General features: G+C 35.4%; 1 protein-coding gene and 1 long non-coding RNA gene across 4 annotated transcripts in view; one reads left to right on the top strand and one right to left on the bottom strand.

Annotated features, from left to right (window-relative positions):
* LOC134730628 (putative uncharacterized protein encoded by LINC00269) overlaps nucleotides 1-26,140 on the top strand; it is a 556,641-nt gene that overhangs the window by 274,774 nt on the left and 255,727 nt on the right. The window lies entirely within an intron of this gene.
* The window catches only part of LOC117980725 (uncharacterized), a 33,187-nt gene continuing 19,646 nt past the window's right edge, over nucleotides 12,600-26,140 (bottom strand). The window contains exons 2-3 of the long non-coding RNA XR_004672202.3: nucleotides 15,455-15,545; nucleotides 12,600-13,542 (exon numbers count right to left, since the gene is read on the bottom strand). This is a non-coding gene — a long non-coding RNA (uncharacterized LOC117980725). The remainder of the gene's footprint in view (nucleotides 13,543-15,454; nucleotides 15,546-26,140) is intronic.

The raw sequence follows: 26,140 nt of genomic DNA, 5'->3' as shown, positions 1-26,140 counted from the left end.
AAGGAATCAAGCAGAAATTCTGGAGCTGAAAAATGCAATTGACATACTGAAAAATGCATCAGAGTCTTTTAATAGCAGACTCAATCAAGCAGGAGAAAGAATTGGTGAGCTTGAAGACAGGCTATTTGAAATACACAGTCAGAGGAGACAAAAGAAAAAAAGAATAAAAATAAAGCACACCTTCAGGATCTAGAAAATGCATCAAAAGGGAAAAATCTAAGAGTTATTGGCCTTAAGTGGGAGGTAGAGGAAGGGATGGAGTAGAAAGTTTATTCAACAGGATAATAACAGAGAAGCCCAAACCTAGAGAAAGATATATATATATATTCAAGGACAAGAAGGTTATAGAATACTAATGTGATTTAACCAAAAGAAGACTACCTCAAGGCATTTAATAATCAAACTTCCAAAGGTCAAGGACAAAGAAAGGATTCTGAAAGTAGCAAGATAAAAACCAATTAACATACAATGGAGCTCCAATATGTCTGGTAGCAGACATTTCTGTGGAAACCTTAAGGTCAGGAGAGAGTGGCATGACATAGTTAAAGTGCTAAAAGGAAAAAAAAGCTTATACCTCAGAATGGTACATCCAGGGTATATATTCTTCAAACATGAAGGAGAGATAAAGACTCAGACAAACAAAAGCTGAGGGATTTCATCAACACCAGGCCTGTCCTCCGAGAGATGCTAAAAGGAACACATTAATCACAAGAAAAATAGATGTAAATGAGCAAAAAGAAATCATCTGAAGGTACAAAACTCACTGGTAATAGTAAGTACACTGAAAAACACAGAATATAAAAACACTGTAGCTGTGTTGTGTAAAGTATCCTTACCTTAAGTAGAAAGAATAAAACAGGAACCAATCAAAAATAATAACTACAACTTTTCAAGACATAGATTGTACGATAAGATATAAATAGAAACAACAAAAAGTTAGAAAGTGGGAGAGGAAGTTTAAGTGTAGAGTTTTTATCAGTTTTCTTTTTGCTTATTTGTTTACATATGCAAGCAGTGTTAAGTTGTTATCAACTGAAAATGTGTTATATTATTTGCAAGCCTCTTGGTAACGTGAAATCAAAAAACATATAATGTACACATGAAAAAGAAAAAGCCGGACATTAAATCACAACACCTGAGAAAATCACCTTTACTAAAAGGAAGACAGGAAAGAGGAAAAGAAGGAAGAACAGACCACAAAACCACCAGAAAATAAATAACAAGATAGTAGGAGTAAGTCCTTACTTATCAATAATAACATTGATTATAAATTGACTAAACTTACAAATTAAAAAAGAGTGACTGAATGAATAAAAAACCAAGATCCAATAATCTGTTGCCTAGAAGAAACACATTGCACCTGTAAAGACATACAAAAACTGAAAATGAAGGGATGGAAAGCTATATTTCATGCAAATGAAAATCAAAAAAGAATAGGAGTAGGTATAGTTACATCAGACAAAATAGGTTTCAAGATGAAACTATAAGAAGAGACAAAGTAGGTCACTATGTATGAATAAGGGGTCAATTCACCAGGAGGATATAAACATTATAAAAATATATGCACCCAACAACTGGAGCACTTAGACATCTAATGCAAATATTATTAGAGCTAAAGCAAGAGATGGACCACAATACAATAATAGCTGCAGACTCCATTACTCCACTTTCAGCACTGGACAGATTTTAGACAGAAAATTTTAAAAAATCAGACCTATCTACACTATAGATCAAATAAACCTAGTTAGATATTTAGAGACCATTTCATCCAAGAGCCGCAGAACACACATTCTTTTCCTTAGTACATGAGTCATTCTCAATAATAAGCCATATGTTATGTCACAAAACAAGTCCTAAAACATTCAAAAAATTGAAATACTGTCAAGTATCTTCTCTGAACACGATGGAATAAAACTAGAAATCAATAACAAATGAATTTTGGAGAATATAAAAACACATGGAAATTAAACAATATGCTCCTGAATGACCAGTCGGTCAAAGAAGAAATTAAGAAAGAAATTGAAAAATTTATTGAAAGAAATGATAATGGAAACACAACATACCAAAACCTATTGGATATAGCAAAAGGAGTACTAAGATAGAAGTTTATAGCTATGAGTGCCTATATCAAAAAACAAGAACAATTTTAAATAAAAAATATTAATAACGTAAATTTAATAACAACTTAAAATACTAGACCATCAAGAACAAATCAAACAGAAATTAGTAGAAGAAAAAAAATTCAGAATAGAGATAAATAAATTTAAATGAAGAAAACAATACCAAATATCAATGAAACAAAAAGATGCTTTTGGAGAAGATAAACAAATTGACAAACTTTTAGCCAGACTAAGAAAAAAAAAGATCCAAATAAATATATTCAGAGATGAAAGAGGAGACATTACAACCAATACAATAGAAATTCAAAGAATCCTTAGTAGCTACTATGAGCAACTATATGCTAATTAATTGGAAAATCTGGAAGAAATAAATTCCTAGACACATACAACTTATCAAGATTGGACCATGAAGAAATCTAAACCTGACTAGACAAATAATAACAAGATTGAATCCGTAATAAGTCTTCTAGTAAAGAAAAGTCAGGCAGGAATCCAATTGTTTTACACTGAATTCTACCAAAATTTAAAGAAGAATTAGTACCCCATCCTATTCAAAGGACTCTGAAAAATAGAGGAGGAGGGAATACTTCCATTCTCATACTATGAGGCCAGTGTTACTCTGATACCAACCTGAGACAGAGACATCAAAAAAGAAAGCTACAGGCCAATATCATTGGTTACTATTAATGCAAAAATCCTCAACAATATATTATTAAGACAAATTCAACAACACATGAAAAAGATCATTCATCACGACCAAGTAATATTGATCCCAGAGATGCAAAGATAGTTCTACATATGCAAGTCACTCAGTGTGATGCATCATGTCAAAGAATGAAGGGAAAAATATAGGATCATTGCAACTTACACTGAAAAGGCATTTGATAAAATTCAACATTTTTTCATGATGAAAACACTCCAAAATCTTGGTATAACAGGAAATACCTCAACATAATAGAAAGCATATCTGACAGACACACAGTTGTCATAATATCATATTGAATAGGGAATATCTGAAAGCCTTTCCTCTAAGATCTGAAATGGGATGCCCACTTTCAACATTATTATTTAATGTGTTACTGGAAGTCCTAGCTAGAGCACTCAGACAATAGAAAGAAATAAAGGACATCCAAATTGGAAAGGAAGAAGTCAAATTTTCCTTCCTTGTTTACAGATGATATATTCTTATATTTGGGAAAATCTAAAGACACCACCAAAATCTATTAGAACTGATAAACTAATTCAGTAAAGTTGCAGAATAAAAAATCAACATACAAAAATCAGTAGTACTTCCATATGCTAACAGTGAACAATCTGAAAAAGAAATCAAGAAAGTAATACCATTTGTAATAGCTGTAAATAAAATAAAATAAAATAAAATACCTAGGAATTAACCAAAGAAGTGAAAGATCTCTATAATGAAAGCTATAAAAAATTGTTGCAAGAAAGTGAAGATGCTACAAAAAAATGCAAAGATATTCCATGCTCATGGGATTGGAAGAATCAATATTTTTTAAATGTCCATACTATCTAGAGTAATATACAGATTCAATGCAATCCCTATCAAAATGACTATGATACCAATGACATTCTTCACAGAATTAGAAAAAGCAATTTTAAAATTTATACGGAACCATGAAAGATCCAGAGTAGTCAAAGCTATCCTAAGCAAAAAGACCAAAACTGTAGGTATCATATTTACCCTGATGGTATTACTATGCACTATATGACTATATCAAAATATGTCAACATATACTCCTCTGTGTACCTACAAAATTTTTAAAAACCAACTTTGTCGCTAGGAACTAGACCACAAAGGACAAACACACACACAGGAAAGAGATCAAACATAGCATAAGAAATCAGAGAAAGTAAGAAAAAGAATGAGAAGAAAATAAAGAGGAAAATGAAAAAAAAAAAGCTTTCTAAAAATGAGGCTGCAAATGAAATTCCTAAACATAAGTAGGTACGTAAAGATATCTAAAGCTAAGACAATGAAAAAATCAACAATAAGAAAATAAATTTCATCCAGATGACATTGTTTTTAGAGTAATCTGACAAAGATTAACATATATTTGGATTAAGCTAGAGAACTGAACACAAACATGTATTTTAGGTCAATAGTGAATTTACAAGTAAGTTACAGTAAATTGAATTTTTAAGGTATAAAATCACAAAGAACAGAATTCCAAAGACAACAAAATTTTGCCTTTAGAACATTATCTTCAGCTGCTTCTTTCTGCTCCAGATATGGCAAAAAAAGTTAATGAAACTATCTTAAAGGCTCGAGAAATCACTAGCAGTGATGGAAATGCACTTTCTAGAAAGTCAATGAAATATACAAGACCAATTCTCTAATCTCTTCTTTGCTAAACTGCATAGAACAGGGCTCATTCAAGCTAATATGGCATAAAAAAATCCACGTAAGTAAAACATAGTTTAAATATATTCCTGCTGGAATAAAGTCTTCTAACTAAAATCATCATCTTTTTAATCCTATCTAATATGTGTTTATAATCTCCCACAACTATTGCTAAATTGGAATACCAAATAATTAAAGCTATAATGGGAATTTGAGTGTTTTGTACATTTTTTCATTTAATATAGTTTCATAGTAAACTGGCCAATGATACCTTTTCCCCATATTTCTGTCTTCATACTATAACACAATATCACTCCTGTAAGAAAAATTCTGCACATGTATGATTACTTTTTTTCTCTATGAAATGATAATTTCTTCATCCTTGATTATGCCATCTGAATTATTCTGACAGAAGTGCCACCTTCATAATCATTTAGCTTTAGAGCCATTTAAAAAAATCAGAATTATATTTATCAGAAGTTATAATGATTGCAGGGTATATTTTCTATCTTTGTAACAGAGCAGCTGGCTTTATGTATACTTTGCTGCTGGGTAAGTCTTCTTTTCTCCAAAATTATAAATACAAGATGTTGAAAGAGTTTTTCAAATACACACACACACACACACACACGTGTGTGTATGGTGTATGTGTACATATATATTTAATAAGCTTATAACCACTCAAAAACACATCAGTGTCAGGGTGACAGATGCTTTGACAGTAAGCCAACATGGAAAGACAGAAAGGGCAGAATAAAAAAATTAAAAAAAAATGTATCGATGTATCTGTCGAAGGAACTGGAGGACATGAGCCAGTTACCTAAAACAATCAGCCCTGACAATTTTTGAAGCCTACATTATTCATATCTTCAAGTATATGCTGCATTTGTTCCCAGAGATTGTGACTAGTATTACAATATGAGATACAGACTAGAAGACAGTAATGAAACTCTTGAATGTAAATATATGCATCAAATTATAATAAAATTTATCCTGTAAACTTGTTTTGAGGAAAGTTCGTGTAATGTGCCTTGCAAAATTGTGCACCCTCCTGGGTTAATGTTTATACCTTCTTCTTAAAGTCCCGAAAGGATGAAATAATGATACCAAACAGCCAATATTTAATGATACATGTCTGTAGCTGGGTTTTCAATGTCCATGGAAAAATGCTTAGTATAATTCAGATAAAATATTCAAGACAAGTGTGTAGTCTATTAAATAATCAGTGGAAAAATCTTACCCAGAAAAAGGCAAACGTGAGTGGAATAAAGATCTCAAGCTATAGAACATTGTTTACAAATGCAGATAGATCCACAAACAAATTTTGCCATGTTCAAAGTCAGATTCAGGGAAGTGAATATAAGAGAACATATTTAAAGAAGAAAGTATACGTTCAAAATCAATTTCATTGATGGATTTACTAGTAATGAAAAGCATATTTGAATACTAATATCAACATTTTAAAATATTAATTTCTGAATTTAGAAGTTTTAGAGTTTTCTTTTTGGATTAAGAAATTCATCTGTTCACTCAGATTAATCATCAGCTTTTCAGGCCGTTTTCCCCTAAGGCTGAAATATAAAATTAATCACTTCCTCTTTGCCATCAACATTATGTAATGTTCATATTTTAGTATAATCCATACCACATTCTAATTCAATGATTTGTTTCTACTGTTTTTTCTCTTCATATGCCTGTGAGCTAACTCTGCCAACCTGTTTTGATTATCTTTGTATCCTTAGTAATATAGACTGATGTATTAGAGAGTCAAATGTTTAAATTCATGAACAAATCATGTCAAAAAAGAAATAACATTCTCAGTGTGTTTTCCATAACTGGCACATTGGTAAAATAATTCTAGCATCTGGCACTCATCTTTTTTTTAGGATTAGCTGGATTTTAAAAATGCACACATTATATCAATCAATTTGAGGTTATATGTCCAAGACGTAACTATTGCCTCTAAATCAGCAGAATTAACAAGTGGAATTTTCTTTCAGTTAAGATAAGTTTAGAAAAAAATAGCATCAAAACAAAAATAAACTCAACCTGGGTCTATGAGCACTTTTGGATGCAAAAATGGAATATATAATTTAAGTTTTTCCTGAATTTTCCTTTGATAATGATATTTTAAAAAATCTATTGTACTTGTGTATATAAGGTTGTTATTATGGTCTAATTATGATATGTATCTCTGTTTTATAAAAGAGAGCAAATACAATCTGTATGTTAAGAAAAAAGAAATGCGATATAGCAGGTGGATTGTGGTGTTTGGGAAAAGATAATCAGAATCTCCTATATGATTTGGGTAAATTGCTTAAGGTTGATTATATTTCATATCCTCATTTTAAGAAGTAGATTTAACAGTAAAAAGAATTATGAGGGTTGAACAAAAATATATATAAATTGGTAACTGGAAGGTAAACCTTCTATTTGTATTTTTCTCTTCTACATAAAGCTTTAGCTTGGTATGTTAACAAACTAATGAAGTCTGTGTGTTACTTGGCCATCTTAAACAAATATATGTATATCTATGTATTGGTGTGGCACCTGTTTTTCTGGATCCCTCTTAAACATTCAGCTAAGAAAGCCAAGGTCAAATTAGAGGGCTGAAATAAAATCAACTGATGGCAAAACACACAAGATGGGAATGGTGTGGAGAGCTGCTACTGGCATTCTAGTTCCTATTTCTTCTGTTAAATGAGGACTATAATTTTGAAAAATAATAAAACACTTCTGTATATGCAGTTTTTTGCCTTGGGGTCAAACAGTCCACACCTACAGTCACCAAACTAATTTTCCAGTTAGTTATATACATGTTCACAGCTTTTTATTATTAAATCAAATTCATTGAGGTGTATTTTAAGTGTACAGTTCTATTTTCTACTTCATTTATTTATATGTTACATTTTTATATTTTCTTTCTCTACTGAATTTGGATTAAGTGGTTTTTTTTACCCTTTCTTAATGTGATAGTGTAGGTCATTACTTTTTATATTACTTATTTTTAATACAGGCATATCTCAGAGATTTGCAGGTTCAGCTCCGGATCACTGCAATAATGCAAATATCAAAATGAAGAGAGTCACACAAATATTTTGGCTTCCCAGTGCACAAAAAAGTTATGTTTACAAGATATTATAGTCTATTTAGTGTGCAATAGCATTATGTCTGAAAAACAATGCTCTTACTTTCATTTAAACACACTTTATTGCTAAAAAATGCTAATAATCATCTGAACCTTCTTTTTGCTAGTGGAGGGTCTTGACTCAATGTTGATGGTTGCTAATTGATTAGGGTGGTGTTTGCTGAAAGTTGGGGTAACAGTGGCAATTTCTTAAAATAAGATAAGAATGAACTCTACTGTATCAATTAACTCTTCCTTTCACAAAAAAATTCTCTGTAGCATGTGATGCTGTTGGATAGCATTTGACCTACAGTGGAACTTCTTTCAAAATTGAAGTCAATCCTCTGAAACCCTACCACTGCTTTATAAATTTAGTTTATGTAATATCCTAAATCTTTTGTTGTCATTTCAACAACATTCACAACATCTTCACCAGAAGTAGATTTCATCTCAATAAGCCACTTTCTTGATCTTCCATAAGAAGCAACTTTTCATACATTCAAATTTTATTGGAGATTGCAGGAATTCAGTCACATCTTCATTCTCAACTTTTAATTCTAGTTCTCTTACTGTTTCCACCACATCTGAAGTTCTTCCTCCCCTAAAGTCTTGAACCCCCAAAGTCATACATAACAGTTGGAATTCACTTCTTTTAAGGTCATGATAATGTTGATATTTGACTTCCTCCCATGAATCACAGATGTTCTTAATGGCCTTTAGGATGGTGAATCTTTTCCAGAAGATTTTCAATTTAATTTGCCCAGATATAGGAGAAATGCTATCTGTGGCAGCTATTGCCTTAAGAAATGTATTTCTGAAATAATTAGACTTATAAGTCCAAACTTCCTGATCTGTGGGCTGCAGAATGGATGTTGTATTAGCAGGCATGGAAACGACATGAATTTCCTTGTATATCTTCGGGTGGCTAGATGCATTGCCAATGAGCAGTAATTATTTTTAGGCATTTCTTTTTCAACTTTTATCTTAGGTTTAGGGAGTACCTGTATAGGTTTGTTACATGAGTAAGTTACATGTTGCTGAAGTTTGCTGTAGGAATGTCCCCATCATGTAGGTAGTAAGCATAATACCCGATAAGTAGTTTTTCAACCCCCACCCCTCTCCAACTCTCCCCCTCTGGTAGTCCATAGTGTCTATTGTTCCCATCTTTATATCCATATATTCTTAATGTTTATTTCCCACTTATAAGTGAGAAGATGTGGTATTTGGTTTTCTATTTTAAATGGTATCATTTTGAAAGAAACCTGTTTTTCTGAGGATTAAATCTCAACAGTGGGCTTAAAATATTCGGTAAGCCATGCTAAAAACAGATGTGTTGTCATACAGGCTTTGTTATCCCATTTATAGAGGATAGGTGCAGTAGCTTTAGCATAATTCTTAAGGATCCTAGAATTTTTGGAATGATAAATGAGCATTAACTTCTATTTAAAGTCACCAGCTGTCTGAGCCCCAAACAAGATTCAGACTATCCTTTGAAGCTTTGGAGCAAGGCATTGACTTCTCCTTTTTGGCTATGAAAGTCCTAGAAATCATCTTCTTCCAAAAGAAGGCAGTTTTATCTGCATGAAAAATCTGTTTAGATTTTCACCAACTATCTCTACCAGATTTGCATAACTTGCCGCAGCTTCTCTATCAGCACTTGCTGCTTTACCTTTCAACTTCATGCTATGGAAATGGCTTCTTTCCTTAAACTTTGTGAACCAAGTTCTGCTAGCCTGCAACTTTTATTCAGCAGCTTCCTCACCGCTCTGATCCTTCATAGAATTGAAGAGGTAGGGACTTGCTCTGGATCTGGATTTGGCTTAAGATAATGTGGTGGCTGATTTGATCTTCTGTGCTGACCACCCATCTTTCTCCATATCAGCAATAATGCTGCTTTGCTTTCTTATCCTTTGTAAAGATTTAGACTCCCACACAATAATAGTGGGAGATTTTAACACCCCACTCACAATACTAGACAGATCATGGAGGCAGAAAATTAATAAAGTTATTCAGGACCTGAACTGAGCACTGGATCAAATAGACCTGATAGACATCTGCAGAACTCTCCAATGCAAAACAACAGAATACACATTCTTCTCATCATCACATGGCACGTACTCTAAAATCAGTCACAAAATTGGAAGTAAAACACTCCTCAGCAAATGCAAAAGAACTGAAATCATCAACAGTCTCTCAAACTACAAGGCAATCAAATTAGAAATCAAGACTAAGAAATTCACTCGAAACAATACAATTACATGGCAATTGAATAACCCACTCCTGAATGACTTGTGGATAAATAATGAAATTATGGCAGACATAAAAGTTTTTTGAAACTAATGAGATCAAATATACAACATACCGGAATCTCTAGGACACAGCTACAGCAGTGTTAAGAGGAATTACATTTTTTGATCTGGGCATTTAGTGCTACAAATGTTTAGCACTATAAATTTAGTGCTATAAATGCCCAGATCAAAAAGTTGCAAATATCTCAATGTAACAACCTAACATCACAACTAAAAGAACTGGAGAATCAAGAGCAAACCAGTTCCAAAGTTAGCAGAAGACAATAAATAACCAAAATAGGAACTGAGCTGAAGGAAACTGAGACACCAAAAACCTTTCAAAAGATCAACTAGGCCGGGCGTAGTGGCTCACGCCTGTAATCCCAGCACTTTGGGAGGCCGCGGTGGGCGGATCACGAGGCCAGGAAATCGAGACCATCCTGGCTAACACGATGAAACTGTGTATCTACTAAAAATACAAAAAATTAGCCGGGCGTGGTGGCGGGCGCCTGTAGTCCCTGCTACTCAGGAGGCTGAGGCAGGAGAATGGCATGAACCCGGGAGGCAGAGCTTTCAGTGAGCCGAGATCGCACCACTGCACTCCAGCCTGGGCGACAGAATGAGACTCCGTCTCAAAAAAAAAAAAAAAAAAGATATGCCACTATCTAGACTGATAAAGAAGAAAATAGAGAAGATCCAAATACCAAATAAACACAATCAGAAATGACAATTTGTATATTACTACTGACCCTCAGAAATACAAATAATCATCAGAGAATATTACAAACACCTCTATGCACATAAACTAGAAAAGCTAGGAGAAATGAAAAGAATTCTGGACACATACACCCTTCCAAGACTGAACCAGGAAGAAATTGAATCCTTAAACAGACCAATAATGGGCTCTGAAAAAGCCCAGGACCACACAGATTCACAGCTGAATTCTACTAGATGTACAAGAAAGAGCTGGTACCATTCCTGCTGAACTATCCCAAAAATTGAGGAGGAATTCCTCCCTAACTCATTCTTTGAGGCCAGCATCATCCTGATACCCAAACCTGGCAAAGACACAAACAAAGAGAAAACTTCAGGCCAATATCCTGATGAACAGTGGTGCAAAAATCCTCAACAACATTCTGGCACACTGAATCCAGCAGCACACCAAAAAGCATCCACCACAGTGAAGTAGGATTTATCCCTAGGATGGAAGTTTGGTTCCACATACACAAATCAATAAATGTGATTCACCACATGAATAGAACTAAAGACAAAAACCACATGATTATCTCAATAGATATAAAAATTGCTTTTGATAAAATTAAACACCTGAATGTTAAAAACTCTCAGCAATCTATGTATAGGAGAAACATACCTCAAAATAATAGGAGCTATCTATGACAAACCCACAGCCAACATCTTACTGAGCGGGTAAAAGCTGGAAGCATTCCCCTTGAAAACCAGCACAAGACAAGGATGTCCTCTCTTATCGCTCCTATTCAACATAGTATTGGAAGTCCTGGCCAGGCAATCAGGCAAGGAAAGAAATAAAGGACATTCAAATAGGAAGAGAAGTCAAACTATCCCTGCTTGTAGATGACATGATCCTATATCTAGAAAATTCCAGAGTCTCAGCCCACAAACTCTTTAAGCTGATAAACAACTCCAGCAAAGTCTCAGGATCCAAAATCAATATGCAAAAATCACTGCACTCCTCTACACCAACAACAGTCAAGCCGAGAGCCAAATCAGGAATCCAATCCAATTCACAATTGCTACAAAATAATAACACCTAGGAATACAGCTAACCAGGGAGATGAAAGACCTCCACAAGGAGAACTACAAAACACTACTCCAAGAAATCAGAAATGACACAAACATGGAAAAACATTCCATGCTCAAGGATATTGTTTTCATGTTCCACTATTAAGATGTTAGCTGTAAGTTTTGTTTTGTAGCTAGACTTTGAGTTTGAGAATGTTCTTTTCTGTTGATAGTGTGAATAGTTTTTGCCTTTAATGGATGTTTGATTCTATTAAATGACTTTCTCTTTCACTTGTAAAATACAGTCTAAAAGTATCACAAATGCACATAAATATTTTAAAGATTAAGTGTTACGTAATTAATATTAGTTAAACTGGTGTTCAAGTCCAAGTTCAGCTACTATAAGAAAATACCACACACTGGGTAGTTTACAAAGAATACAAGTTAATTTGTCTCACTCCAAAAAAATAGCACCAGCAGCTGGCCAGTGTAATCCCATGGCAGAAGACATCACATGGTGAGGAAGCATGGGCACATGCCCGAGAGAGAGAGAGAGAGAGAGAGAGAGAGGAAATGAGAGAGGGAGAGAGAGAGACAGAGACAGAGACAAAGAGAGAGAGAGGAACAGGGCCAGGCTTATCAGGAGCATACTCCTGTGAGAACTCACTTACTCCCATGATAATGACATTAATCCATTTATTAGGTCATAGCCCTCATGGTCTAATTACCTCTAAGACCCCACATCTTAATACTATTAAAATGGCAAAGTTTCCAACACATAAAATTTTAGGCGACACATTCAAACCACAGCACATAATAATTGTAATGGTGATGAATTATAATTGCTATTGAGGTCATCAGTTAATTTTATTTTGTTTTACATTTAGACCTTGATCATGTTTACAAATTATTTCCATGGATGAATATTTCAACCTGAGAGAACAATCCATCTTTATCACTTAGAAACATATTTTTTTTGGAAAGAAAAAGATTATTAAGCATGTTTTTATTTGAAGTTGTATTATTTCATCACAAATAATCAAGGATTCTTTACCATGGTTTTCCCTACCACCTGCACTCCATATCTGCTTCCTTAGTTGGCAAACTGTACTCATGCTTCACAATCTAATAAATAGCCATGCATCTGTGAAGTTATTTGTAACTCTGCTTCAGGCACAACTGAGGTTGTCTCATATGTGCTTCCAAGGCTACTTCAGATATCAAATCAAACCACAGGAATCACAAATCTTGCTCATACCCAACCTGCTAATGACTCAAACAATATAGGAAAATTGCCATAAATAAAACATTTATTTTCTTAAGGAGTGTAAAACGGTCATCCACGGCTCCTTGGAAATACCCTTTCTCTTCTGCACCAAGCGTATTTTGGTTTTTGAATAACAGACAAGTTGAGAATTTGTGTAACATATATAGAAATATTATTCTGCCTTTTTGGTGTTTTTACTGTCCACTGCACAGACAGAAAATTGCTTACATGACTAACTTATTTTTTCAAACTGCTGTGCCCCATATATTCATATTCCAGACTTATTTACAATAAAGAATTTGGACACATTTGGTATGTTTTACCCAAATCCTTTTACATATAGAAACTTTCTGTTATCTATGCCATTAGCATGTTTACAAAGACTCTTAGGGGAGGATGTTCAGATAATGTATTCACTTGGACCTCCTTTGGGGTATAAGTTATACATCAACTTACCATTAACCTTTTTTTTTTTTTCTCTCCAATTTGCACCATAGATTAGTGGTTGGGAGCGTTGGTTTTGGTGTCGAATAGTGTTGTATAAAATATAAACCCTGAAGACTTTTTAAACAATCTTGAAGAAGCTTCTTAACCTCTGTGTGTTTCAGTTTCCTCAGCTATGAAACAGATAAAATATTTGTCTGTATTAGACTTATTTTGACAATTAAATATGATAAAGTAAGTAAAACTCCAGTTTATAGTTGCCTATTAATACAGCACAGATCACACTGAATTGTATATATTTATAAATATATGTCTTTCTGTTTTCTCCTCAAGTTACTAGCAAATTTTACAAAAAGGAGAAACATAGCATCTTTTTGTTCTTTTTTCTAAGTATTGGTGCAATGTCATTTACAAAATAAGTTAGCTTAAAGTCTAAGTGGAAGAAGGTGAAACCTATTGTCTGTTAAGCTTTAAGCTTAGCAACTCAAGAAACCCTTGATATTGTGAAATTGATAGATTTTTACACAGTATATTTAAAATACAGTTTTGTTATAAATGTTTAAAAATCACGTGATGCCAATTGTGCTTATTTCTTACATATTTCTTAATGCTTTATTTTAAAATATAGATTGCTCACATTGGAAATAGAGACATAAATTTATACCTTCTATAGATGACCATTCATCATTAACAACTAAGTGGTTTATTAGCAAGAGCTATATAAATGCTTATTATAAAGAATCAATTGGCAGGGAAATAAGTCTATTTTACTCTTCATCATTTATGTTTACCAAAGTGCAATAATTCTTTATTTCATACTTAATAATTTCCTGATATTCATTTGGCATATTTTTAGTTAACTATTATATTTCTCAGGAATATATGACATTGAAACTTCAAAATCTAGGACAAAGAAATATTCAGTAGCTTTGAAATATCCAGTATTTATCTGATCCATTCTGTATCTTTCTATCAAAAATATTTTTTAAAAATCAGAATTTCTGTCAAAGAAATGCATTGGAAACCTGTTTCTGCTTAGGCGGGGCATGAAAGAAGACTCTTAGGATTTAGTTAGAAATCCACAGCTAGCATCACCCTACGGAAGTAATTACTCTTGCTAATATTACCAATGATTTATAGAGAAACACATTGAACATTTCTCTGTGTCTCTCTTATTTGACTTTTCTCTATCATTTCATACAGTTGTCCACTAAACAGTGGAAATTTATTTTGTCAGTTGGGTTCAAACTGAGAAATAGCTCATTCTTATTGCTTGGCATGTAAGTCTCCACTTCATCATCAATTTCCTTTTTTTTCTCTGATTGCTCATTTTCAGTGTTCCAGGATCTTTCAGTTCCTTCTGTGCTTTAAATATTTGATTTTTCAAAGTTCTCTTTAGGCTTAAATTTCTTCCTGTCCTTTTGCAATCTCATCCATGTCCATGGCTTTAATTACTACGTATATGTCAATGATTCAAATCATTCAATGACACATTTATAGGGAGATTTTTCTTTCTGAGCTCACATGCTCTCTCTCTCTCTCTCTTTCTCACACACACATACACACTTGATACCTACTGGTATTACCTTCTGCGCATTTCCACTACCTACATCACAAAACATTCAAATTCAACTTATATGAAACTGATCTTAGAGTCCTTCCATCTCAATTTACTAACCTGATGGAAAGCTGGGTTATTTACCTAAATAATAAGACTATATGCGTTTTCCCTTTCCTAAAACCTATCTCCAAAAAATTACTAAATCCTATTTTTATATTTTTCCTCTCTAATACCCTTTTCCATTACTGTGTATCATACCTTATGTTGGCCCTTGTCATTGATGTGGTCAACATCTTCTATCTGGCCTTTTTGTATCCAGCCTTACCTTCCTTCTTTACCATGGTACCAAATGGATTTTTCTAAAATACAAATGCATTTATGCTATTATGTCTATATGCATATTTCAGTGTTTGTCACTTTTAGGATAAAATCTAACACCATTAGTCATCTTTGATCAACTAGTACCAGCTCTTTAACCAAACATCTCCAAGGTGAACTTATGCTTCTGCTGGCTGTCTGCTTACCTAATGAATATATTCAGGTTGTCTTTGAATAATTCCTCACTAGGAAGCAGCACATTCTTTAACTTCATGATGCCATTTAAATCCACAAATTCTAAACAATAAAGTGAAAACTGAGATGAGTTAATTTTTAAAAATCAGAATTTTAATAATATGAGAAGCAACATAGAGTAGTGATTAAGGACACAGATGTTAATCAAACAGATAAGAAAATCTGATTTGCCCTTTACTTCTTGGGTTCCCTTGGACAAGCTACCAAAACTCTTTGCAACTCAGTTTTTACTTCTATACAGTGGGTAAAAATTGTAAGCAAAATGATTCCTTAAAAAGAATTTGCTAAAAGCCAACTCCTGAAAATAACATTTTCCAAAGAGAAAATTTGTTAAAATTAATTTGGGAAAAATCAACTTACAAAAATACCATTACATGGATAATTTAACAGATGTAATTGGATTGTTTATCTATGTCTCATTAACTTTAAATGGTTTAATGCCCCTTTCTATTTTTTCAAATCTGAGATGTTTAGTACCATCCTTAATTTTATTTATCATAAGTAAAAATATACATCACAATTAAGTTAAATTACCTGGGATAAACCAGATGTATTAAAATTTCATGCCTCTATCAGAGAGCAGTTTGAATATGCCAACTAGAAGCATTTTACAGGTAAAAAAGAAACTGTTAAATGCAGGTAAAAAATGGCAATATGCTATCTGTTTTATAGTTCAAATTTGATATAATTTAATTACAGATAGAAAATAAAATAATAAAAATTCAGTTAAATCATAAAAATGACAAAGTTGGTAGATAAAGTTTGGCAAGACTAAATGATACAGAGGACTAAACATAATTACTGACTAAAAATTCCCATAAAAGTGATTTTTAAAAATGATGAAATATATTTATTATAAATAATATTCTTAAATTTATTATTTCAATATCTCATAATATATTGCTTATAATTATATTTCATATTCTTGCTGTTGTATCTCTAGTTTTTGTTAAGACCATTTTTGGTAAAGTAGTAAATATTTTAATTTAACAAATTTGGAAAATTGGAAATCTACAAACTAATCATTAGCTAATTGGGTCTTCAGCAAATTGGTCACTTGGGAAATTGAATATTGGAGAATTTGTTATCAGCAGTGTGAGATAACTTAAAATCATACATATAATTCATGTTGTCATGGTAAGGAAAAATGTGATTATGCACGCAAATTTTTGCCACATAATATATATCCAGCATTAGTAACCATTGACACAGATTTCTCATAATTATTTGATTTTCCATCATTATTTTTGTTAGCACAAGTGATTGTTATATTCTTGTCTCTGCCTAACTTTGCAACTTCACTTGTTACCATGTATTAAATTTTATGAGCTGTCCAGAAGATAGTTACAATGGAGCAGATCTTCTTGACTTGAATAGAACAACTTTATTGGACCTCATCGTGCAAATATGTAAGGTACCTAAAACATTCCATCTTGAGGGAGTGTTACATTAGGACTTGTTCTGGTGTTCAGTAAAAATTTCCTGTCATGATATTCTTAGGGAAGGGGATACAACATTTTGCATAAGAAGCCAATTGACTCTTTGTGAAAGAAGTGATCAAAACCAGATACCCAATGCTTTATGTTGAAAAACAAAGGGTGGCCCTGGATAAGGCTTATTGGAAGAAAACGGGAAAATGGACATCAGTGGTCCCAACAAGAACTCATCAAGATGGGGGCTAAGTTTTGAACTGATGAACAGAACTCAACACATAGACAGACGGATTGGATTGAAATGGAAGATTTGGGCACATCATATGTTAATGCTGCAGATCTAGCACCCTGACAGAGTGACATGATTTAGAAATAGTGGCAGAGCTTGTTGGAAAAGCAAACTAACATCTTGCACTAACCAACCCAATTGATCTCTTTCATCACGTAGTATTATTAGAGCATTACAGAGTGAGAGGGAGATTTCCTCCCGGAATGTTCAAATCAAGATAACAAAACAGATGAAAGATTGAGTCATTTTCTGTATGTTGACTAGGAGAAACAACTTTATCCCTGGTTTTTGTAAAACCCCGACAATCATTGACAGACTTAATTTTATAAAACTAGTATTGATTCATTATGAACAGATTACTAATATCCTTGGTAAACTCATTTACTTTAAAGTACTTGCTGTGTGTGTTCGTGTGTGGGTGTGTGTGTGCATGTAATTTGGTAATAACAAATTTCTGAAATTTGTACTCCTTGCAATAAACATTTAAAAGTATTTTTTTCCTGAATCATTTTTTCTAATCTTTATTTTACAGATTACATTCCCATTGAGGCACGAAAATGGATCTAGCCACAGCTCTGATGATATTGCTTTGCCTTTAACGGTACCTCCCATTAGTCTCTTGCACCAAGATGCACATTTTTCAGTTTACATAGTGGATTTCATCATTCTACTAGAAAGCCTCCACTTTGTTTCTGATTCAGTTTCAGTTTCCAAACCAGGTGCTTTGTCCCTCACTGACTGTTTTGGATGACCTCTAGTTTTTCCCCAAGGTTCTAAATTTAGTTTGGCTTTTATTTGGCCATCATTTTAATTCCCACTTTTTGTTTTGGTGCTGTTGATTGTATAATCCAACCATCTCTACCTTTCAATATTTGCAGGTTTCTTTTTTCCTGTTTGTCTTGAACATTCTGATTTTTCCTAACCTTTGAGTCACCTGCCTCTGTTTTACCATGTCACTGAATTATGGTTTAGTCAAGTGGAAAGACAAGCTCCTGTCATTGCCTATAGCACTGCCTAGTTTCCTTCCAATTATCAATAAAATTCTTTGTTATTAGGTTTCTTCTGTTCCACTATAAGCTCAAGTAATTCACAACAATAAAACAAAACAAAAATAATTAACATTCACGAGAATAAAGAGCAGCCATTAAATCATGAAGTTATCAGGGTAAGTATGCCTTTGAGATGGTCTGTGCCTCTCTGACCTTCTGTTCTGGAACTGATGTACCCAATCAGTCAATTTTACTGATGTACAACAAATTATGTTCTATATATTTTTTCAAACCATTGATGAAATTTGAACACTGAGGCTACCAACTTCTCTCTCTGTACTTTTTGCTTAAACTGGAAAAAAATAATATTTTGCTCTTCTCAAAAAAGGAAGATAATTTTCCTCTTTCTTACAACAATCTTTATATTTTTAGTTTTTTCTGAATCTATATGTTGCTATTTTTTCTATCTTTATTCTCTTTCATTTTTGGGTAATTTATATTTATTAATTGGTCAACACTTTTTTTTTAAAATTATACTTTAAGTTTTAGGGTACATGTGCACATTGTGCAGGTTAGTTACATATGTATACATGTGCCATGCTGGTGCACTGCACCCACTAACTCGTCATCTAGCATTAGGTATATCTCCCAATGCTATCCCTCCCCCCTCCCCCCACCCCACAACAGTCCCCATAGTGTGATATTCCCCTTCCTGTGTCCATGTGATCTCATTGTTCAATTCCCACCTATGAGTGAGACTATGCGGTGTTTGGTTTTTTGTTCTTGCGACAGTTTACTGAGAATGATGATTTCCAATTTCATCCATGTCCCTACAAAGGACATGAACTCATCATTTTTTATGGCTGCATAGTATTCCATGGTGTATATGTGCCACATTTTCTTAATCCAGTCTATCATTGTTGGACATTTGGGTTGGTTCCAAGTCTTTGCTATTGTGAATAGTGCCGCAATAAACATACGTGTGCATGTGTCTTTATAGCAGCATGATTTAGAGTCCTTTGGGTATATACCCAGTAATGGGATGGCTGGGTCAAATGGTGTTTCTAGTTCTAGATCCCTGAGGAATCGCCACACTGACTTCCACAAGGGTTGAACTAGTTTACAGTCCCACCAACAGTGTAAAAGTGTTCCTATTTCTCCACATCCTCTCCAGCACCTGTTGTTTCCTGACTTTTTAATGATTGCCATTCTAACTGGTGTGAGATGGTATCTCATTGTGGTTTTGATTTGCATTTCTCTGATGGCCAGTGATGATGAGCATTTTTTCATATGTTTTTTGGCTGCATAAATGTCTTCTTTTGAGAAGGGTCTGTTCGTGTCCTTTGCCCACTTTTTGATGGGGTTGTTTTTTTCTTGTCAATTTGTTTGAGTTCATTGTAGATTCTGGATATTAGCCCTTTGTCAGATGAGTAGGTTGCGAAAATTTTCTCCCATTTTGTAGGTTGCCTGTTCATTCTGATGGTAGTTTCTTTTGCTGTGCAGAAGCTCTTGAGTTTAATTAGATCCCATTTGTCAATTTTGTCTTTTGTTGCCATTGCTTTTGGTGTTTTAGACATGAAGTCCTTTCCCATGCCTATGTCCTGAATGGTAATGCCTAGGTTTTCTTCTAGGGTTTTTATGGTTTTAGGTCTAACGTTTAAGTCTTTAATCCATCTTGAATTGATTTTTGTATAAGGTGTAAGGAAGGGATCCAGTTTCAGCTTTCTACATATGGCTAGCCAGTTTTCCCAGCACCATTTATTAAATAGGGAATCCTTTCCCCATTGTTTGTTTTTCTCAGGTTTGTCAAAGATCAGATAGTTGTAGATACGCGGCGTTATTTCTGAGGGCTCTGTTCTGTTCCATTGATCTATATCTCTGTTTTGGTACCAGTACCATGCTGTTTTGGTTACTGTAGCCTTGTAGTATAGTTTGAAGTCAGGTAGTGTGATGCCTCCAGCTTTGTTCTTTTGGCTTAGTATTGACTTGGCGATGCGGGCTCTTTTTTGGTTCCATATGAACTTTAAAGTCGTTTTTTCCAATTCTGTGAAGAAAGTCATTGGTAGCTTGATGGGGATGGCATTGAATCTGTAAATTACCTTGGGCAGTATGGTCATTTTCACGATATTGATTCTTCCTACCCATGAGCATGGAATGTTCTTCCATTTGTTTGTATCCTCTTTTATTTCCTTGAGCAGTGGTTTGTAGTTCTCCTTGAAGAAGTCCTTCACATCCCTTGTAAGTTGGATTCCTAGGTATTTTATTCTCTTTGAAGCAATTGTGAATGGGATTTCACTCATGATTTGGCTCTCTGTTTGTCTGTTGTTGGTGTATAAGAATGCTTGTGATTTTTGTACATTGATTTTGTATCCTGAGACTTTGCTGAAGTTGCTTATCAGCTTAAGGAGATTTTGGGCTGAGACAATGGGGTTTTCTAGATAGACAATCATGTCGTCTGCAAACAGGGACAATTTGACTTCCTCTTTTCCTAATTGAATACATTTTATTTCCTTCTCCTGCCTAATTGCCCTGGCCAGAACTTCCAACACTATGTTGAATAGGAGTGGTGAGAGAGGGCATCCCTGTCTTGTGCCAGTTTTCAAAGGGAATGCTTCCAGTTTTTGCCCATTCAGTATGATATTGGCTGTGGGTTTGTCATAGATAGCTCTTATTATTTTGAAATACGTCCCATCAATACCTAGTTTATTGACAGTTTTTAGCATGAAGGGTTGTTGAATTTTTTCAAAGGCTTTTTCTGCATCTATTGAGATAATCATGTGGTTTTTGTCTTTGGCTCTGTTTATATGCTGGATTACATTTATTGATTTGCATATATTGAACCAGCCTTGCATCCCAGGGATGAAGCCCACTTGATCATGGTGGATAAGCTTTTTGATGTGCTGCTGGATTCGTTTTGCCAGTATTTTATTGAGGATTTTTGCATCAATGTTCATCAGGGATATTGGTCTAAAATTCTCTTTTTTGGTTGTGTCTCTGCCTGGCTTTGGTATCAGAATGATGCTGGCCTCATAAAATGAGTTAGGGAGGATTCCGTCTTTTTCTATTGATTGGAATAGTTTCAGAAGGAATGGTACCAGCTCCTCCTTGTACCTCTGGTAGAATTCAGCTGTGAATCCATCTGGTCCTGGACTCTTTTTGGTTGGTAAGCTATTGATTATTGCCACAATTTCAGATCCTGTTATTGGTCTATTCAGAGATTCAACTTCTTCCTGGTTTAGTGTTGGGAGAGTGTATTTGTCGAGGAATTCATCCATTTCTTCTAGATTTTCTAGTTTATTTGCGTAGAGGTGTTTGTAGTATTCTCTGATGGTAGTTTGTATTTCTATGAGATCGGTGGTGATATCCCCTTTATCATTTTTTATTGTGTCTATTTGATTCTTCTCTCTTTTTTTCTTTATTAGTCTTGCTAGCAGTCTATCAATTTTGTTGATCCTTTCAAAAAACCAGCTCCTGGATTCATTAGTTTTTTGAAGGGTTTTTTGTGTCTCTATTTCCTTCAGTTCTGCTCTGATTTTAGTTATTTCTTGCCTTCTGCTAGCTTTTGAATGTGTTTGCTCTTGCTTTTCTAGTTCTTTTAATTGTGATGTTAGGGTGTCAATTTTGGATCTTTCCTGCTTTCTCTTGTGGGCATTTAGTGCTATAAATTTCCCTCTACACACTGCTTTGAATGCGTCCCAGAGATTCTGGTATGTTGTGTCTTTGTTCTCGTTGGTTTCAAAGAACGTCTTTATTTCTGCCTTCATTTCGTTATGTACCCAGTAGTCATTCAGGAGCAGGTTGTTCAGTTTCCATGTAGTTGAGTGGTTTTGAGTGAGATTCTTAATCCTGAGTTCTAGTTTGATTGCACTGTGGTCTGAGAGATAGTTTGTTATAATCTCTGTTCTTTTACATTTGCTGAGGAGAGCTTTACTTCCAAGTATGTGGTCAATTTTGGAACACGTGTGGTGCGGTGCTGAAAAAAATGTATATTCTGTTCATTTGGGGTGGAGAGTTCTGTAGATGTCTATTAGGTCTGCTTGGTGCAGAGCTGAGTTCAATTCCTGGGTATCCTTGTTGACTTTCTGTCTCGTTGATCTGTCTAATGTTGACAGTGGGGTGTTAAAGTCTCCCATTATTATTGTGTGGGAGTCTAAGTCTCTTTGTAGGTCACTCAGGACTTGCTTTATGAATCTGGGTGCTCCTGTATTGGGTACATATATATTTAGGATAGTTAGCTCTTCTTGTTGAATTGATCCCTTTACCATTATGTAATGGCCTTCTTTGTCTCTTTTGATCTTTGTTGGTTTAATGTCTGTTTTATCAGAGACTAGGATTGCAACCTCTGCCTTTTTCTGTTTTCCATTTGCTTGGTAGATCCTCCTCCATCCTTTTATTTTCAGCCTATGTGTGTCTCTGCACATGAGATGGGTTTCCTGAATACAGCACACTGATGGGTCTTGACTCTTTATCCAGTTTGCCAGTCTGTGTCTTTTAATTGGAGCATTTAGTCCATTTACATTTAAAGTTAATATTGTTATGTGTGAATTTGATCCTGTCATTATGATGTTAGCTGGTTTTTTTGCTCATTAGTTGATGCAGTTTCTTCCTAGTCTCGATGGTCTTTACATTTTGGCATGATTTTGCAGCAGCTGGTACTGGTTGTTCCTTTCCATGTTCAGTGCTTCCTTCAGGAGCTCTGTTAGGGCAGGCCTGGTGGTGACAAAATCTCTCAGCATTTGCTTCTCTGTAAAGTATTTTATTTCTCCTTCACTTATGAAGCTTAGTTTGGCTGGATATGAAATTCTGGGTTGAAAATTCTTTTCTTTAAGAATGTTGAATATTGGCCCCCACTCTCTTCTGGCTTGTAGGGTTTCTGCCGAGAGATCTGCTGTTAGTCTGATGGGCTTCCCTTTGAGGGTAACCCGACCTTTCTCTCTGGCTGCCCTTAACATTTTTTCCTTGATTTCAACTTTGGTGAATCTGACAATTATATGTCTTGGAGTTGCTCTTCTCGAGGAGTATCTTTGTGGCGTTCTCTGTATTTCCTGAATCTGAATGTTGGCGTGCCTTGCTAGATTGGGGAAGTTCTCCTGGATAATATCCTGCAGAGTGTTTTCCAACTTGGTTCCATTCTCCCCATCACTTTCAGGTACACCAATCAGACGTAGATTTGGTCTTTTCACATAGTCCCATATTTCTTGGAGGCTTTGCTCATTTCTTTTTATTCTTTTTTCTCTAAACTTCCCTTCTCATTTCATTTCATTCATTTCATCTTCCATTGCTGATACCCTTTCTTCCAGTTGATCGCATCGGCTCCTGAGGCTTCTGCATTCTTCACATAGTTCTCGAGCCTTGGTTTTCAGCTCCGTCAGCTCCTTTAAGCACTTCTCTGTATTGGTTATTCTAGTTATACATTCTTCGAAATTTTTTTCAAAGTTTTCAACTTCTTTGCCTTTGGTTTGAATGTCCTCCCATAGCTCAGAGTAATTTGATCGTCTGAAGCCTTCTTCTCTCAGCTCGTCAAAGTCATTCTCCATCCAGCTTTGTTCCATTGCTGGTGAGGAACTGTGTTCCTTTGGAGGAGGAGAGCTGCTCTGCTTTTTAGAGTTTCCAGTTTTTCTGTTCTGTTTTTTCCACATCTTTGTGGTTTTATCTACTTTTGGTCTTTGATGATGGTGATGTACAGATGGGTTTTTGGTGTGGATGTCCTTTCTGTTAGTTATTTTTCCTTCTAACAGACAGGACCCTCAGCTGCAGCTCTGTTGGAGTACCCTGCCGTGTGAGGTGTCAGTGTGCCCCTGCTGGGGGGTGCCTCCCAGTTAGGCTGCTCGGGGTTCAGGGACCCACTTGAGGAGGCAGTCTGCCTGTTTTCAGATCTCCAGCTGTGTGCTGGGAGAACCACTGCTCTCTTCAAAGCTGTCAGACAGGGACATTTAAGTCTGCAGAGGTTACTGCTGTCTTTTTGTTTGTCTGTGCCCTGCCCCCAGAGGTGGAGCCTACAGAGGCAGGCAGGCCTGCTTGAGCTGTGGTGGGCTCCACCCAGTTGGAGCTTCCTGGCTGCTTTGTTTACCTAAGCAAGCCTGGGCAATGGTGGGCGCCCCTCCCCCAGCCTAGCTGCTGCCTTGCAGTTTGATCTCAGACTGCTGTGCTAGCAATCAGCGAGACTCCATGGGCGTAAGACCCTCAGAGCCAGGTGTGGGATATAATCTCGTGGTGCGCCGTTTTTTAAGCCCGTCGGAAAAGCGCAGTATTCGGGTGGGAGTGACCTGATTTTCCAGGTGCGTCCGTCACCCCTTTCTTTGACTCAGAAAGGGAACTCCCTGACCCCTTGCACTTCCCAAGTGAGGCAATGCCTCGCCCTGCTTCGGCTCGCGTATGGTGCGGGCACCCACTGACCTGTGCCCACTGTCTGGCACTCCCTAGTGAGATGAACCCGGTACCTCAGATGGAAATGCAGAAATCACCGGTCTTCTGCGTCGCTCACGCTGGGAGCTGTAGACAGGAGCTATTCCTATTCGGCCATCTTGGCTCCTGTGGTCAACACTTTTAATACATTTACTACATTTAAGCGCACCTAATTCAAAGATCCATATTTATTATTAATAGAGGGAAACTTTGTAACTTTAAAAAATTTTAGCTTTGAAAATGGAGATCTCTGATTTCTAACATAAGAATCTGCCTGATTAAAATAGCAATTGTAAGGATCTGGCTGAATGTGTTTTTGAATAAGAAACTAAATGATACAAAATTGATTGCTTCTGGCATGCCAAGAGCTTTATCATCTCTCAAGACAGTTGAAGGGCTCTGAGTGCACAAGATTTCCTCTCTCTTATCTCCAAAGTAAATAGAAAATCTCCATAGAAATACATAAATATACCAAATACATATGTGAGGAAATGTTTTATGTGCTGAAAATAAGATGTAAATAAATTTAATTTTGAAACTTCAGCTTGACCTACAATGTAAATGAACAATTACTAAAGAAAACAACTACAGTATAATGCAGTTTAGAGAAATTCAGTTCTAAACTTCCCCAGATTTCCACAGCTTACTCTAAATTTTAAGATTCATCTATCCTATGAATAGAAAATATTTTCTGAGCAAATTACTGTAACTTTCTCTGTTGTTTTACTTATCTATTGCTACTTAGCAAATCACTCTATAACTTTGCAGCTAAAAACACCAATTTATTATGTTTGTTGGGTCTGCATGTTCACTGGACTTGGCAGGTGGTTCAAATTTTTGATGTCTCAGGAAATCGAGGTCAGATGGTGGCTAGGGCTGCAAATAGCAGAAGGCTCAACTGAATGGTTTTTTCACATGGCTGGCAGATGAAGCTTCCTGACATCTGGAAGTTCAGCTGGGGCTTTTGGCAGGAACATCTATATTTGGCCTATCAAATGGCTTGGGCTTCTTACGGTTTCACAGCTGGGTTCTGAGAGGGAATATCTGAAAAGCAAGTGTTCCAAGAGGCGCAGTAGAAGTCGGAAGGCTTATGACCCAGACATGGAAATCACACTGAGTCTCTCCCACCACATTCTATTGGTCAAATCAACTCACAAGCCCAGCCCAGTTTCATGGAGAGGGGAAATAGATTCCACTTCCCAATGCAGATGTTGCAAATCAGTTGTGGTCATATATAATAAACCACAGTCAGCCACAAATTATTTGTGTTCCTCATGCATGGAGGACACTTATCTCCTCTCAGAGTCCCTAGAAGCTTCATCTATAATATTAAGACCAGACTTGAGGGCCAGCAGCTCATCATCTTAAGCCCAGATATGGATGCAATGCCTCAGGTAGGGTTCTTCAAGTGCAGATCCTTGAACCAGATTACTCTCCACTGTGAGTCATCCTTTCTATTTATAGGAAATGGTCGACTTTTCACAGCTGCGTGTTGAAGGTTCAGGAGCATGTTTTCATTTT

Source organism: Pan paniscus, chromosome 5 (genome assembly GCF_029289425.2).
Source record: "Pan paniscus chromosome 5, NHGRI_mPanPan1-v2.0_pri, whole genome shotgun sequence".
Lineage (NCBI taxonomy): Eukaryota > Metazoa > Chordata > Mammalia > Primates > Hominidae > Pan > Pan paniscus.
The sequence above is the reverse complement of the archived record's forward strand: the minus strand, read 5'-3'. Positions and strand labels throughout refer to the sequence as shown.